Source organism: Pan troglodytes, chromosome 3 (genome assembly GCF_028858775.2).
Source record: "Pan troglodytes isolate AG18354 chromosome 3, NHGRI_mPanTro3-v2.0_pri, whole genome shotgun sequence".
Classification (NCBI taxonomy): Eukaryota; Metazoa; Chordata; class Mammalia; order Primates; family Hominidae; genus Pan; species Pan troglodytes.
This window is the reverse complement of record NC_072401.2, coordinates 552,949-571,250: the sequence shown is the minus strand read 5'-3', so window position 1 is coordinate 571,250 and position 18,302 is coordinate 552,949. Positions and strand designations below refer to the sequence as shown.

Genomic DNA, 18,302 nt, shown 5'->3' with positions numbered 1-18,302 from the left:
ACAGCTGATAGATATGCTGTCTCCCAAAGAGACAAGAATTATGGAGTGCCCTTTTTGCTTTCTGCTGGAGGACCTGGGGCGGGGGGGGGGGGGGAACTCTCTCAGGGCCAGGTACAGTGGCTTACACCTGTAATCCCAGCACTTTGGGAGGCCGAAGTGGGCGGATCACGAGGTCAGGAGATCGAGACTATCCTGGCTGACACAGTGAAACCCCATCTCTACTAAAAATACAAAAAATTAGCCAGGCGTGGTGGCGGGCGCCTGTAGTCCCAGCTACTCCAGAGGCTGAGGCAGGAGAATGGTGTGAACCTGGGAGGTGGAGCTTGCAGTGAGCCGAGATCGAGCCACTGCACTCCAGCCTGGGCAACAGAGCGGGACTCCTTCTCAAAAAAACAAAACAAAACAAAAAAACAAAACTCTCAATTTACACAATCTTTCAGGTCCTAGGGTATTCACGTTTGATACCCCATTTCTTTTTCTCTTGAGCATATTGCAGGGGGGGCAGGTTGTTAGGCACAGTTGAGATAAGGGCCATAAGGAGTTCCCCAGAAAGGGTGGTGCCCCTAGCTGCTTGGCCAACCTGCCTGTTTCTCTAGATAATCTCATCTTGGCACTTCTGGTAGCCCCAGCAATGATCCACCTGCCTCAGCCTCCCAAAGTGCTGGGATTACAGGCTGGGATAATGAGCCACCATGCCCGGCCTTGCTCCACAGTCTTACAGTGTACACAGTTGAATATTGTCATACACAAGTATAATGTAAAATGAATACATCCTTGTCCGAGATCTCAGATAAAAAGTGCTCTGCTCTTTCCTGTTTAGTATGATATAAGTCATTGATTTGTCATACATGGCCTTTATTGTGCTGGGGTACATACCATCTATACCTAATTTGTTGAGTTTCTTAAAGCACAAAGGCATGTTGAATTTTGCCAAATACTCCTACATAGACCAGCAAAATAAAGATGTCTAGATGTCTAGTGGCAAACTTAATTAAAAAGGTAAACATGCTCTACACTGAGAATTATATAACATTGACAAAAAACTGAAAAAGACATGAAAAATTGAAAGATTATTTTTTGCTCATGAATTGAAAAAATATAAAAGTGGCTATACTACCCAAAGTGATCTACAGATTCAATGCAATCTCTATCAAAATGCCAATGACTTTTTTCACAGAAATCAGAAAAAAAAAGATTTAAATGTATAGGGAACCACCAAAGACCCACGAACGGCAAAAGTAATCCTGAGCAAAAAGAACAAAGCTAGGAGCATCACACTTCCTGGCTCCAAAACATACTATGAAGCTATAATGAGCAAAACAGGATGATACTGACATAAAAACAGATGAAAGTATCCAGTGAGCCTAGTAATAAATTCATGAACCTAGAGCCAAGTGATTTTCAACAAAAATGTCCAGAACACACAGTTGGAAAAAGACAGCCTTTTCAATAAGTGTTGCTAGAAAAATTGATTATCTACATAAAAAAATGAACCTAGGCCCCTACCTCTTATAAAAAACTCAATCACAAATAAAGATTTAAATAGAAGCTGGGCACAGTGGCTCACGCCTTTAATCCCAGCACTTTGGGAGGCCAAGGCGGGCAGATCACGAGGTCAGAGGTTCGAGACCAGCCTGACCAACATGGTGAAACCCCATCTCTACTAAAAATGCAAAAATTAGCTGGGCATGGAGGTGTGTGCCTGTAATCCCAGCTACTCGGGAGGCTGGGGCAGGAGAATCGCTTGAACCCGGGAGGTGGAGGTTGCAGTGAGCCAAGATCACGCCACTGCACTCCAGCCTTGGTGTCAGGGCAAGACTCCGTCTCAAAAAAAAAAAAAAAAAAGGAAACCCAAACCTATAAAGCTATTAGAAGTAAACACAGAGGAATGCTTTACCACATATTGCAGAACAAATAATTTTTAAGACCTCAAGACACAGAAAAATATGCAAATGGGATTGCAACAAACTAAGAATCTTTTGCACAGTAAACAATGAGATAATCTATAGAATGAAAGAAAATATTTGCAGAATATACATATGATGAGATAAACTTGCAGAATATATAACAACATATATAACACATAATTTGAAAATAGGCAAGAGACTTACAGATACATTTTTCTTTTTCTGTCATTTTTTTTTTTTGAGACAGGTTCTTACTGTCACCCAGGCTGGAGTTCAGTGGCCTGATCTCAGCTCACTGCAACCTCCGCCTCCCGGGCTCAAGCGATTCTTCCGCCTCATCCTCCCGAGTAGCTGGAATTACGGGTGTGCACCATCACGCCTGGCTAATTTTTGTATTTTTAGTAGAGACGGGATTTCACCATGTTGGCTAGGCTGGTCTCAAACTCTTGACCTCAGGTGATCCACCCGCATCAGCCTCCCAAACTGCTGGGATTACAGGCATTAGCCACTGCACTCGGCTAAGATACAATTTTCAAAAGAAGAAATACAAATGGCCAAAAAGAATATGCAAAGATGTTCAGCATCACTAATTATCAGATATGCAAATCAAAGCCACAACAAGATGAGACTTCACTGCAGTTAGAATGACTGTAAGTAGAAAGACAAAAAATTTATGAGAAGGTATAGAAAAGTTAACATATTCAGCTGGTAAGACTAAGTTAGTACAGCCGTTATAGAAAAAATGTATCACAAAGTGACATATATTTAAACAATAAACATTGTAATTTAAGATGGTTCTTTTGATTGTAAGACAATAAACATTTGTGACCATGCAAGAAAAAAAAATTCAAATTGCTGGATCATGTTACAGAAAGAAACCAGATACACTGAGACAAATACTACATGACCTTACACATGTGTGGAATCTAATAAAAACAGTGAAGCCTTCATGCAACTGGTCTTAGCAATCAGTTTTTGGATATAACATCAAAGGCTTGGGAAATAAAAATATGAACATACACATAGTACTACAACACTGTATCCAAACTATTCCAAGAACATTTAAAGCAGGACTTTAGGCGGGCACGGTGGCTCACGCCTGTAATCCCAGCACTTTGGGAGGCCAAGGCGGGTGGATCACGAGATCAGGAGATCAAGAGCATCCTGGCTAACACTGTGAAACCCCATCTCTACTAAAAATCCAAAAAAAGAAAAAAAAAAAATTAGCCGGGCGTGGCGGCAGGTGCCTGTAGTCCCAGCTACTCGGGAGGCTGAGGCAGGAGAATGGCATGAACCCGGGAGGCAGAGGTTGCAGTGAGCCGAAGTCGTGCCACTGCACTCCAGCCTGGGTGACAATAAGACTCTGTCAAAAAAAAAAAAAAAGAAAGCAAAACTTTAAATAGATATTTACACATGCATGTTCTTCATTATTTACAAAAGATGATTCCTGGAAAGAATACAAATGTCCCTTTAGGGATCAGTATCAAATTTTTAAAATGTGACATATACATATAATAGAATATTATTTCATTTTAAAACAAAGATATTCTGACATATCTTACAAAAACAAAGCCTGAGAATATTGTGTTACATATAATAGTCAAAAAAAAAACACACTATATAATTACACTGATAAGAGTATGGAAACCAGTGAAAATAATAGAAACAGTAAGTAAAATGGTATTCTTCAGGAGCTAAAGAAAAAGGAAAAAAGGGCAGTTTATTGTTTATAAGGTACTAAATTTTACTTTTGTAAGGTAAAATTAGAGATCCATTGCAAAATAAAGTAAATGTACTTAATACCACTAGACTGTACACTTGAAAATATTTAAGATGGCAGTTACACATTTTTCATCACAACTAAATATTTACATCTACCTAAAAAGGTTACAGTCTGTAAAAATCGCCTTCAAATAAGAAGTGTTTCTCTTACAGAATAACATAATCAAACATAAATAGATGGTAATTTTACACTGTTTCTTTGACTACTCACCCACACAAGAAAACAGTGATGAACACCCAAGTAAATAAAACATTTATAAACACCTAGGGCAATATTTATACAGGCAAATACTACATAGATAACTTTCTTGCCAAGAGAAAGGTCTGATTTATATATATATTTTTTAATTTGCTCCAAGTGAAACCCAATGACATTTATTTGAATTAAACACCACGTGGTCATAAAAGGTACAGGTTAAAATTACCATACAAAGATGAAGATTAGGCCAGGTGCAGTGGCTGATACCTGTAATCCCAGCACTTTGGGAGGCCAAGGCAGGTGGATCACCTGAGGTCAGGAGTTCGAGACCCCAGACTAACCAATATGGAGAAACCCCATCTCTACTAAAAATACAAAAAATTAGCCGGGCGTGGTGGTGCATGCCTGTAATCCCAGCTTCTCGGGAGGCTGAGGCAGGAGAATCGCCTCCCCAGGAGGCAGAGGTTGTGGTGAGCCAAAATCATGCCATTGCTCTCCAGCCTGGGCAACAAGAGCAAAACCCTGTCTCAAAATTAAAAAAAAAAAAAACCAACAAAAATATAAAGATTAAAAACAAACCACTAAAATGGAGTTGAAAACTAGAATAAAAAATTCTGACCTATAAAATATTGAATCTAATATATATGTATCATAAAGACAATCTTTTAAATACAGTTTTCAACTGTGACTATGTACTTACGAAGAGCTAGCATTTTGAATCTTTGGCATTCAAGGTACAGCAGCAAAAGAAAATTAAGTCAATAATTAATAAAATGCTCTGATGAGAATGAGGCATTTCAATAAATTTACTTATTCCACAATTTGAAAATTTGAGCATTTCAGACATTTTGAATTCAAAATAAAAAACATTTGACATAGAACATATCAGAAAGTAAAATATACAAGGGGAATGACATAGCAAGATGGCAGAATAGGAGGTTCTCTACCCACATCTATGGTTATAAAAAAATGTGACAACAATATGGCTTCACTGGGGGCTGAGAGTGCCCACAGGGTTCTTCCCACTTTTCTCTACCCCTGTATTTCGCTTGGCTTTCTAAATTCATCTTTGCTCCAGGATCAAATATTGAAGACTTTGTGCATTCACTGAAGCGTCAGGATATAGTTTTGGAAATAGATGACCTCAGAAACAGAAATGGCTCAGATGATCCCTCCTACAATGGAGCCATCATAGTGTCTGGTGACCAGAAGGATTAGATTTTCAGTTGCATGTAATACCAAGAAATCGAATTGTTTTCCGTTCTTATGGGAATTGTTAGCAATGCCCTTATTGGAATTTTTAACTTCACAGAGCTTATTCAAATGGAGAGCACCTTATTTTCTCGTGATGACATAGTGTTGGATCTTGGTTTTATAGATGGGTCCATATTTTTGTTGTTGATCACAAACTGCATTTCTCCTTATATTGGCATAAGCAGCATCAGTGATTATTTAAAAAAGTTCAATCTCAGTTATGGATTTCAGGCCTCTGGCCTTCAGCATAATGGTGTGGACAGGCTCTGGTGGACATTCTATTACACTTCTTGATTCTCCTTTCAATACATTTAATTTACTACTTCTCATTTCTGGGATTCCAGCTTCCATGGGAACTCATGTTTGTTTTGGTGGTATGCATAATTGGTTGTGCAGCTTCTCTTATATTCCTCATGTACGTGCTTTCATTCATCTTTTGCAAGTGGAGAAAAAATAATGGCTTTTGGTCTTTTGGCTTTTTTATTGTCTTAATATGTGTATCCACAATTCTGGTATCAACTAAGTAAGAAAAACCCAACTTAATTTTGTGCATGATATTCATACCTTCCTTTACTTTCCTAGGATATGTCATGTTATTGATCCAGCTCAACTTTATGTATATGAGAAACTTGGACAGTCTGGACAATAGAATAAATGAAGTCAATAAAACCATTCTTTTAACAAACTGAATACCATACCTTCAGAGTGTTATTTTCCTTTTTGTCATAAGGTGTCTGGAAATGAAGTATGGAAATGAAATCATGAATAAAGACCCAGTTTTCAGAATCTCTCCATGAAGTAGAGAAACTCACACCAATCCAGAAGATCCTGAAGAAGATGTTCAAGCTGAAAGAGTCCAAGCAGCAAATGCACTCACTACTCCAAACTTGGAGGAGGAACCAGTCATAACTGCAAGCTGTTTACACAAGGAATATTATGAGACAAAGAAAGTTGCTTTTCAACAACAAAGAAGAAAGCAGCCATCAGAAATGTTTCCTTTTGTGTTAAAAAGTGAAGTTTTGGGATTACTAGGACACAATGGAGCTGGCAAAAGTACTTCCATTAAAATGATAACTGGGTGCACAGTGCCAACTGCAGGAGTGGTGGTGTTACAAGGCAACAGAGCATCAGTAAGGCAACAGCGTGACAACAGCCTCAAGTTCTTGGGTACTGCCCTCAGGAGAACTCACTGTGTCCCAAACTTACAATGAAAGAGCATTTGGAGTTGTATGCAGCCGTGAAAGGACTGGGCAAAGATGCTGCTCTTAGTATTTCATGATTGGTGGAAGCTCTCAAGCTCCAGGAGCAACTTAAGGCTCCCGTGAAAACTCTATCAGAGGGAATAAAGAGAAAGCTATGCTTCGTGCTGAGCATACTGGGGAACCCATCAGTGGTGCTTCTAGACGAGCTGTTCACTGGGATGGACCCTGAGGGGCAGCAGCAAATGTGGCAGATACTTCAGGCTACCATTAAAAACCAGGAGAGGGGCGCCCTCTTGACCACCCATTACATGTCAGAGGCTAAGTCTCTGTGTGACCGCGTGGCCATCATGGTGTCAGGAACGCTAAGGTGTATTGGTTCCATTCAACAGCTGAAAAGTTTGGTAAAGATTATTTACTAGAAATAAAAATGAAAGAACCTACTCAGGTGGAAGCTCTCCACACAGAGATTTTGAAGCTTTTCCCACAGGCTGCTTGGCAGGAAAGATATTCCTCTTTAATGGCATATAAGTTACCTGTGGAGGATGTCCACCCTCTGTCTCAGGCCTTTTTCAAATTAGAGGCAGTGAAACAGAACTTCAACCTGGAGGAATACAGCCTCTCTCAGGCTACCTTGGAGCAGGTGTTCTTAGAAGTCTGTAAAGAGCAGGCGCTGGGAAATGTTGATGATAAAATTGATATAACAGTTCGATGGAAACTTCTCCCACAGGAAGATTCTTAAAACGAAGAACCTCCTAATATTCCATTTTAAGTCTTACTGCATTATTAGTTTCCATAATTCTACAAGAATGTTTCCTTTTACTTCAGTTAACAAAAGAAAATATTCAATAGTTTAAACATGCAACAATGATTAAAGTTTTCATTTTTAAAAATTTTAGGATGAAGGAAACAAGGAAATATAGGGAAAAGTAGTAGACAAAATTAACAAACTCAGACATGTTATTCATCCCCAACATGGGTCTATTTTGTGCTTAAAAATAATTTTAAAATCATAAAATATTAGGTTTGTTTTTGGTTACTATCAATAAAGTTAACACTGAGCACATTTTACAAATAAAAATGAGTTTTTTGCCTAAATTTCAAATGTATCAGCTATTTTTAAACATTAGTTACTCAGATTCTAATTTAATGTGACATTGACTATAAGAAGATCTGATGAAATGGCACAACATAACATTTAATTATAATGACATTCTGATTACAAAATAGGTGTGAATTTTAGTACATATTGAAATTATATGGAAGAAGATAACCATAATCTGTAAGAAAGTACCACAGTTAATATTTTCTTTAGCCAACTAATATTCAATGTATTTTTATGGGTCCTTTTTCAAAGGTAGTATCAGTAGGCATAGTCATTTTCTGTATCTTTTCACCTCACAGTTCACGAACATTTCCCATGTCCTTATAACACTTTTGTGTTATAAAATTGCTGCATTAATGTTATAGCTGTATTAATGTAATACCAGAGTTGCTGTGTTTGGGTTATATGTAAATTTATTTCTTATAAATAAAACTTTGACGGACTTAAAAAAAAAAAAGTGGCAAGCTGGGCACAGTGGCTCACACCTGTAATCCCAGCACTTTCGGAGGCCAAGGCAGGTGGATCACCTGAGGTCAGGAGTTCGAGACTAGCTTGGCCAACATGGTGAAGCTCCATCCCTACTAAAAATATAAAAATTAGCTGGGCATGGTGGCGGGCATCTGTAATCCCAGCTACTCAAGAGGCTGAGGCAGGGGAATTGCTTGAGCCTGGGAGGCAGGGGTTGCAGTGAGCTGAGATGGTGCCACTGCACTCCAGCCTGGGTGATAAGAGTGAGACTCCCTCTCAAAAAAAAAAGGAGCAGTTATGCCCTGGCAAAAGAACCTTTATGGGAACTTTGGAATCCATGTCAAAGGGTGTCAACCTAAGACTGAGGAGGGCTGTATTGAGAAGGCATGAGCTTGCTTGAGTGGCATGCTTGCCCATCATAGTCCCAGCTACAAAATAAAATATGATTAATTCTCATTGTAAGTATAGCTGTAGGCCATTTGGTTTTGTTTATGCCACTAGCACCATCTGCCAAGACACCAAGGAGGATTCATAATGTCCTGTGTCTCAGGTGAAAGGACTTTAGATGTTGCTCCTCTCTGTGATCTCCGAATTAGCCCCTTGCACACATCTATCATGATGTGGAAGAAATCCTGCACATGCAGGAACCCACAGACAGAAACGTCCATCTGTGCCCCTGGATGTAGGCTTGCTGATACTTATTTAATGGTGGATCTTGACGTGGCACTATCATCTGGCTCCCAGTCCATGAAACTGAAGTCCAGAAGCAGTTTTTCCTAACCTGGGACCTGCCAAAAAACACACTATATGTGCCCCTGTAGGCATGCTGGCTGACTTTATTCCCACTGTGAATCTTGAAGCAGTCCTAAAACCCAGCTCCAGTCCCAAAACCTACCTCCAGTCCCTGTCAACTAAAGTCTGGGAGCAGTCCTGCCCACCCAGGAATCTGGAGGGAGAAATGCCGTGAACCCAGAACAAACCTGAAGACTTTGGTCTCAGCTGTGTATCCTGAAGCAGCCCTATGAATCAGTTCCACACCCTCTCAGCTGTGACCAAGGGTCAGTACTTCTCATCTAGGAATCTGTCCAATGACTGGGTTAGAAGATTTCTAAAAACCCAGCAAGAGCCACACAGCAGAAGCCATACCTGCTCACATGGATTGTATCAGCTCTGTCATCTGCATATATAACTGGAGACTTTTTTTTCTCAGCACCAGTCTTACTGATCAAGATCCTGAAGAAAGTTCAGTCTTCCCAGAAAATAGAATCCACAATGGTCTGATGCCCTAATAACAGGTCTGCCAAGAATGAACTTCACTGTGATCCAGATCCAATGCACCTTACTGCAAACTCACTGGAAATCTCATCAGCACAGAGATCCAATAGGAGAAAATATTTACCTCCACAAACTAATCTATAATGACTGAAAGAGGTATTTACTCCTTCAGATGCAAGGACATAAAAAGAAGGTATCACAGGTCATGAAGGATCAGGCAAACATAACATCACCAAAGGAAACTAAAAATGCTCCAGTAACCACTTACAGTAAGACACAGATCTAAAAAATGGCCAAGAATTCAAAATAATTTTCTTAAAGAATCTCAATGAGATGCAAAAAGACCACACATTACTAAATTCTTTTGCAACAGCGTATGAACAAAATCACAATTATAATAAAGAGAACCCATTAAAAGAGAACCAAATAGATATGCTGGAGCTGAAGTACACAATAGGAGATCTAAAATATTTAAGAGAAAGCTTTAACAGGAGACCTCGTTACACAGGAAAAAAAAAACAGATGTAAAAGCAAGTCATTTGAAAGTTTCTGATTAGAATTTTAAAAAAGAATGTAAGAGTGAATAAAGCATTTGGGTCCCATACTGCATAGTAAACAGTAAGAATGTACGTATTTTAGGGGGTTCATGAGAGAGAAAATTTTAAAAATTGTTTAAAGATATAATGTCTTAAATTTCTACCAATCTTGGAAGAAATATAGACATTAAATTGAAAAGCTCAAAATGTCTGTAGCAAGAAGAATCTAACAAAAATTGTCCATAACACGTTGTAATTATGCCAAAATTCAAAGACAAGGAGAGATCCTTAAAAGAAGGAAGAGAAAAGAGATTCTTTACATACAAGGGAACTTCTATAAGGTTATCAGCAGATTGCCCAGCAAAAACCATGCAAGCCACATGGAAGTGAAACCGTATATTTAAAGTGCAAATGAAGAGAGAAAAAGAAAAAACCTTGACAACTAAGAATACACCTGACAAAGCTGTTCTTTAGAAATGATGTATCAATCAAAATCTCAGATTTAAAAAAAGTTGAGGAAATTTTTCATCACTAGACCTGACTTACAAAAAATGCTAATGAGAATTTTTCGAGTTGTAATGGAATCCTAACTTAGAACAAAAAAGTAAATATTACTGAAAGTCATATATACATAGTCAAATTTAGAAGGCTATAAAACTGTAATTATGGTCAAAAATCACTTTTAACTATGGTATAAAAACTACAAGAAAAAGTTATTAAAAATAGCTTCAATAAATTGTTAATGGGTATACGATATAAAAAGATGTAGCGTGTGAGGCTGTGCGCAGTGGCTCACGCCTGTAATCTGAGCACTTTGGGAGGCCGAGGTGGGTGGATCACGAGGTCAGGAGATCGAGACCATCCTGGCTAACACAGTGACCCCCGTCTCTACTAAAAATACAAAAAATTAGCCGGTTACGGTGGTGGGCACCTGTAGTCCCAGCTAGTAGGAAGGCTGAGGCAGGAGAATGCCGTGAACCTGGGAGCAGAGCTAGCAGTGAGCCTAGATTTCGCCACTGCACTCCAGCCTGGGCGACAGAGCAAGACTCCATCTCAAAAAAAAAAAAAAGTAGGGTGTGACATAAATACCATGTTGAAGGGAGTAAGATTGTTTAATTTTTCTGTATATAGAAGCTAACTTTTGCTTGAGGCCAGGAGTTCAAAACCAGTCTGGTCGATATAGCAGGACCCTGTCTCTTCAATAAGTACATAATTAAAATTAAAGATCTCAGAAAGCTATTTATTCTTTTTTAAAAAGCAGCAGCTGGGCCTGATGGCTCATGCCTGTAATCCTAGCATTTTGGGAGGCCAAGACAGGTGGATTGCTTGGGCCCAGGAGTTCAAGACCAGCCTGAGCAACATGGCAAAACCCTGTCTCTATAAAAAATAGTAAAAAAATTAGCCAGACATGGCAGCATGTACTTGTAGTCCCAGCTACTTGGGAGGCTGAGATAGGAGGATTGCTTGAGCCTGGGGAAGTTGAGTCTGTACTGAGCTATGCATGCACCACTGCACTACAACCTGGGTAACAAAGCAAGACCCTGTCTGGCCTGGGTAACAACGCAAGACCCTATCTGTACAAAACAAACAGTTAAATTGCTATCTGAAGCTCGATTTTATAACTATGAGATGTTTTACATAAGTTTCTTGGAAATTACAAAAAAAAATTGTAGTGGGTAAATACAAAAAAAGAAGGCATAAAACAACAAAAACAAAACAAAAATTCAAGAAAACACCAGGGAAGACAGCATGAAAGAATTAACAGAAACGAAATGGTCAGAAAACAGAAAACAGCAGTAATAGGGCTGGGTGCGGTGGCTCACGCCTGTAATCCCAGCACCTTGGGAGGCCGAGGTGGGCAGATCACGAGGTCAGGAGATCAAAACCATCGTGGCTAACACGGTGAAACCCCATATCTACTAAAAATACCAAAAATTATCTGGGCGTGGTGGCGGGTGCCTGTAGTCCCAGCTACTTGGGAGGCTGAGGCAGGCGAATTGCATGAACTCAGGAGGCAGAGGTTGCAATGAGCCAAGATCGTGCCCCTGCACTCCAGCCTGGGCGACAGAGCGAGATTCTGTCAAAAAAAATAAAAAAGAAAAGAAAAGCAAATAGCAGTAATAAGTTCTTATCAATCAGTAATTCCTTTAAATATATATTTAGTTATTCAATAAAAACATTGCTATAGTGCGAGCATCCCCTCCAAAATTCATGTTAAAATTTAACTACCTTGTGAGAAAATTAAGAAATGAGGCCCTTAATAAGTTATTAGGTCATGAGAGTTCTACTCTCATGAAAGGATTAGTATCATCATTTCCACAGTGGGTTAGTCATCATGAGAGTGGGTCTATTATAAAAGTGAGCACTGGTGTACACCTTCTGTCATCCTCAAGCCTTTGGTCATGTTGTGATGTGGAAATGTGATTCTCATCAGATGGGAATGATATGCTCTTGGACTTCTTGGCATCCAGGATTCTGAGCTAAGTAAATTCTATTCTTTATAAATTACCAACTCTGGGATATTCTGTTATTGGAGCAAAAAATAAATGAAAACATTCACAGAATGTCTGAATAGATTTAAAAAATCAACAATATGCTGTGCACAAAAGACTTATTTTAGATTTAAGGACATACATAGCTTAATGGTACAAGGATGAAAAAGAATATTCCATGCCAATAATAACTAAAACAGTGTAGAAGTGGCTATATTTATATGAGACTACATAGACTTATAGAAAAAAAATTTGTCATAAAAAAAGAAATTTATTATATAATGATGAGTCTAATTTGTCAAAAAACAATTAAATATATGTATGTACCAAACACTGGAGCCCATAAATATATTAACACATATTAAGTGGAGAAACAGATATAATAGGGGAATATACTGCCCTACTTAATACATCATTCAGACAGAAAGCTAGTGAAAAAAGTGTACTTGCTTAACACTATAAAACTGTACCTAACAGACATATATAGAACATTTCATCCAACAGTATAATTTATATTCTTTTCAAACATACATGGAACATTCTCCAGGACACATCATAAATCTGGCCCACAACAAAAACAAACAAGACTTTTCATTTTTAAAAAGATTGAAATCATATCAAAGTTTTAAATCACAATTTTATAAAACTAGAAATCAATATAAGGAAAAGTAAAAAACTTACAAATATGTGTATATTAAACAACACGCTTCTGAAAAACCAATGGGTCAAAGATGAAAAAAAATCACAAACTATCTTGAGAAAACTGAAAATAGAAACAGGACCTATCAAAACTGAAATGTAACAAAAGATGTTCTAAGAATTTTATAGCAATATATTTTTATACTAAGAAAAAAGATCTCAAACAATGAAACTTTAATCCTCAAAGCACTTGAAAAATAACTAATCCCAATGTTAGTATAATAAAATAAAAATTAGACCTCTAATAGAAATGAATTAGATACTTAAAATACAACAAAAAAGAAAAAAGGCAGAGAAAGAATCTACATATAAAAATTTTCTAAATTAAGGCTGGGTGCAGTGGCTTACGCCTGTAATCCCAGCACTTTGGGAGGCCGAGGCGGGGGGATCACGAGGTCAGGAGTTGAGACCAGCCTGGCCAACACAGTGAAACCCTGTGTCTAATAAAAATACAAAAAAATTAGCCGGGTGTGGTGACATGGGCCTGTAGTCCTAGCTACTTGGGAGGCTGAGGCAGGAGAATCGCTTGAACCCAGGAGGCTGAGAGGTTGCAGTGAGCTGAGACTGCGTCATTGCACTCCAGCCTGGGTGACAGAGTGAGACTCCATCTCAAAAAAAAAAAAAAAAAATTCTAATGAAAGGTTTTTAGAAAAGGGAGGAGAGTAAATACTCTTCCTTTATTTTCCAGTTGGAGGACTAAGTCTCTCATTTCTGTTTTGCACTTATATTTACAATAACCACATCCAAAAACTCTGCTTCGAACTCATGGACATCTGATTTCCAGCATGGCCTGGATTTAGGCACCTGCAGGGTGACCTTGGGCATACTGTATTCACAGGAAAGAGGGTTTGTGGGGGAAAAATGCAGAATAGAAAAGGTGCTATCAAGAACCCATGGGTGAGGGTTGGTGCACAGTTGGTGAAAGAACTGGTTAGTGCTACAGATACTGGCCCAGGCAGGACAGCTCTGACTTATAAATGTGTGCGTGCAGGGAGATAAGATGGTCAGGTGATCCAGAAATCTAGGCTACTGCAGGAAAGAGGTTACTGGTGCAGATTCAAGATCTGGGAGGTAGAAGCCATGAATCTTCGGGACACTTACGTGGCCTGTTAGTGGAAAACTCTAGAAGCAGTCCTCAGTCTCCTTTGACCCTTGGAGGAGACCTAGAATCACAGGACAATTCACAGTGTGACAGCTTGTCTGCAAAAAAAAAAAAAAAAAAAAAAAAAAAGAAGGAAAAAAAACCTCTCCATTCTACAACAGACCCAGTGTCTCCCTCCAACCAAGGCTGCTATGATATCTTAATTTTACTTTTCTGAGAAAGGGTCTCACTTTGTCACATAGGTTGGAGTGCAGTGGTGTGATCTTGGCTCATGGCAGCATTGGCCACCCAGGGTTCAAGCGATCCTCCTGCCTCAGCACCCCCTCCAGGTAGCCAGGAATACAGGTGTGTGCCACCGTCCCCAGCTAATTTTTTTGGATTTTTGGCAGAGATAGGATTTCACCATGCTGCCCAGGCTGGTGTTTAACTCCTGAGCTCAAGCAATCTGCCCTCCTCGTCCTCCCAAAGTGCTAGGTTTACAGGCATGAGCCACCATACCCAGCCTAATGTTTTTTTTTTTTTCTGAGTCAGAGTTTCGCTCTGTCGCCCAGGCTGGAGTGCAGTGGTGCGATCTTGGCTCACTGCAAGCTCCGCCTCCCGGCTTCACGCCATTCTCCTGCCTCAGCCTCCCGAGTAGCTGGGACCACAGGCGCCCACCACAACCACGCCTGGCTAATTTTTTGTATTTTTAGTAGAGACGGGGTTTCATCGTGTTAGCCAGGATGGTCTCGCCTGCCTTGGCCTCCCAAAGTACTGGGATTACAAGCGTGAGCCACCGTGCCTGGCCCTAGTATCTTTATTCTAACACCAAATATATGGAGTTTGCTGAACATCAACCATTCTCCAACACAAACTGGGTGTCCAACAACTCAATTCTGAAAACACCCAGGTCAGCATAGACCCCACTGACTCAAGGCTGAGTCCCACAACACTGCTTCCACGCCACATGCCAGTCACAAGCCCCAGGGACCCATCTATACTTCTGAGGAACTGTCTATAAATTATAGGCTTCCATAACTCCCTCCCTCAAGTTAAAGGATTTGATAAAACTACTCACAGAACTTGGCAAAAACACTTTACCTATGTTTACTAGATTGTTATATTGGATACAACTCAGTAAATGCTAAGAGGAAAAAACACATAGGACAAAGAAAAGCAGGGAAAACATGATGTGGGCAGTGAATCATGGTAGTTACGACTAACATCTCTCAAATCCTTTGTGTTCTGCAAGAAAAGCTTACTGCAAAGAAATACCCTTTTCATTATGACTTTTATGATACTACCTCTTTAGGTATCACAAATTCACAGATTCTACATTCTCATTTTTCCCTCATAAATAATTAATAATTTTGTCTTCAGTGTTCAGAATACTTGTTAACCAACTGCTCAAGTTTCTCTCCTTCTCCCAGGCCCCTGGACTATGCTCCACCTTCAGTCTAAGCCAGCATACAACCGTCTTGATGCCCCTCCCAAGAACAGGCTGACTTCAGGGTGAAACATTCTCTAATCTTGAATCTGATTTTGCCATTCTCATTCTCCATTCTGCCTTCTCCCTCCCACCTTCCTTCTAATCTTGTTTGATCCTCCATATGAAAAATCACCCTTATCTGTCTCATTTTGGAGATGCTTGCAGATCTTGTGCTTAGTGCTTTTTCCATTGCAATACTCCTTAAAATAAAGTCACTTCTTACCTACATCAGAATTTATTTGATGATATCTAGAAACAGCCCGATGACAATAACAATTACACCCTCTCAGAGGACATCACAACCCTCCTCCCATCCCAACTCTCACTGCATCTGCCTGTGGATCCTCAGCTTTCCAGGGCTCTGTAGCTTCTCAGTATAAAGGCTCCTTTCATGTCTAATTTGAGCCAGGCTGGGACACCTGCAGAAAATGTTCCCAGGAAGAAACAACCAGGCTACTGATGACCTCCTTTGGCAGGGTCAAGATTGGCCTTACCTTGCAGTCAACAGTCTTACATCTCTGATTCCCAGTCAAGATTATTCACTTAGTTTTATATAAAAGAACTCAGTGTTTAAAGAAACCAGCGAAATTCCTCAAACTCATTGCTTATGTTTATAGGAGGAAAGGAGATTGTAAGGCACTTACATTTTATACTTCAACAAGAAAAGCCAAAATATATATCAATTTCAGACAATAATCATTTAGGTATTATTTCCATAACAACAAATAGGAAATCATACATGAACATTAACCAGGAATGTCAAGTCCTATTCCATAAAATTTAACATTAAATTCAGACATCCAGATAACAGCATACAGAGCAGACTTATTCATTACTACAAATTCCCCACCACGCAGAAAAGAGAAACTGATATTTTGGCACATCTCTAAATCACCAATTTATCTACCAAAATTTCTTCTAAAAATGCATTCAGTTCTCTGCAGCCATAGAGGAAGAGAAATGTTTCCTACTTTTTTTAACCCAGTAATATTCCCATAACTAGGCCCTGAGGTTCTGTTTGAAACCACTCCCAAAATATACAGATCTGAAAAACTTATTACACATGTCAAGGGAAAACGAAAGAATTTTTAACAAATATACCATTAGACATTTTTTAAGTTTACATATTTATGCCTCTTTGAGAATATTCTCCTATCTTTCAAGCTCTACCAATAAAATGCATTGTACAGTTAATAAAATGGAAGTTGAAATAAATAAACATTTTTTTCAAGATGACAAACCCAAGGAGTGGCAGTACTGGCTGGAATAATGATATGTCTGACTCAAGTGTCAAGTTGGGCTGTCTGTCGTGTGATGTACATCCTCACACCTTTATCCTTCTCACTGAAGTACTCAATGACCACCCTCCCAAGAGCGTCTGCACTGCATCCCCATGTGTGCCTGGAGTGGTGTGTGTGTGTGTGTGTGTGTGTGTGTGTGTGTGTGTGTGTGTGTGCGCAGGTGCATGCACCATCTTGCTAGAATGGACTTTGTCTCTGGGGATACTATATTTTTCTCCCTTCACAATTCTGAAAAAATCCAGATGGTAGCAATTATTTCGGCCTTTCCCCTCAGTATCAGCATTCCATTGGCTGAGCAGCAATGTGACTCCAAAAAATGGAAACTGCACTGGGAGAAAGAAAATCTTAATGCCACAAGGATGTGGCTTTTTGAATGAAGCGTAAACCACAAGAGTGCTCTGAGCACCAGGTCACCCAGCTGCTTCCGAGAGGGTCCACCCCACACCTGAGGCCGTCCACTATGAGGAGATGATTCAGTAACTGTTATGCCCTAAGCACTCGAAGACACATGGCTACCGTGGGCATCTGGGATCTTCCCCAGACAGTTCTGAAGCCTAGGACCAGGACAAGACAACAGGATGGCTGAGGACAAATTACCTTCTAGAGTTGGGAACCTAAACCCCAAATCGTTCTGATAAAGTGTCTGTATCTGAAGAAGAAAAAAGAAGAGGCACAAAGGATGCACACTTTTACCACTGTTATTCAACATAGTACTAGAAGTGCTAGCTAGAGCAGTGAGACAAGAGAAAACAATAAAGGCCATCCAAACTGGAAAGGAAGAAGCCAAATTATCTTTGTTTGCAGATGATGTGGTCTTATATTTGGAAAAACCAAATTCACTAAAACATGATTAGAATTGATGAATTTAGTGAAGATTTAAGATTTAAAAATTAGTAGTGTTTCTACATGCTAACAGTGAACAATGTGAAAAAGAAATCAACTAATCCCATTTACAATAGCAACAAATTCAAATTAAATACCTAGAAATTAAAGAAATGAAAAATCTCTACAATAAGTACTATAAAACACTGATGCAAGAAATTTAAGAAGACAAAAAACTGAATAATATTTTATGTTTATGGATAGGATGAATCAACATTTTTTAAATGTCCATACTACCCAAAGCAATCTACAGACTTAACACAACCTCTAGAAAAACATCAATGACATTCTTCCCAGAAATAGAAAAAACAATCCTACAATGTAGACAGAACCACAAAAGAATCAGAATAGCGAAAGCCATTGTAAGAAAAATAAACTGGAGGAATCATAGTATTTGACTTTAAATGATACTACAGAGCTACAGTAATTAGAACAGCATGAAACTGATCAGTGAAACAGTAGAGAGAATGCAGAGACATATCCACATATCTACAACCAACTTATTTTTGACAAAGGTGTCAAGAATATATACTGGGGAAAGGAGTCTTCAATAAATTGTGCTACAAAAACTGAATATCCATATTCAGAAGAATGAAACTAGACAACATCTCTTGTCATATGAAAAAATTAAAT

General features: G+C 39.1%; 1 pseudogene; it reads left to right on the top strand.

Moving 5' to 3' along the window:
• The first annotated feature begins 5,872 nt into the window (after positions 1–5,872).
• LOC100611237 (ATP-binding cassette sub-family A member 10-like) lies at positions 5,873–15,712 on the top strand (annotated as a pseudogene).
• The last annotated feature ends 2,590 nt before the right edge of the window (positions 15,713–18,302 follow it).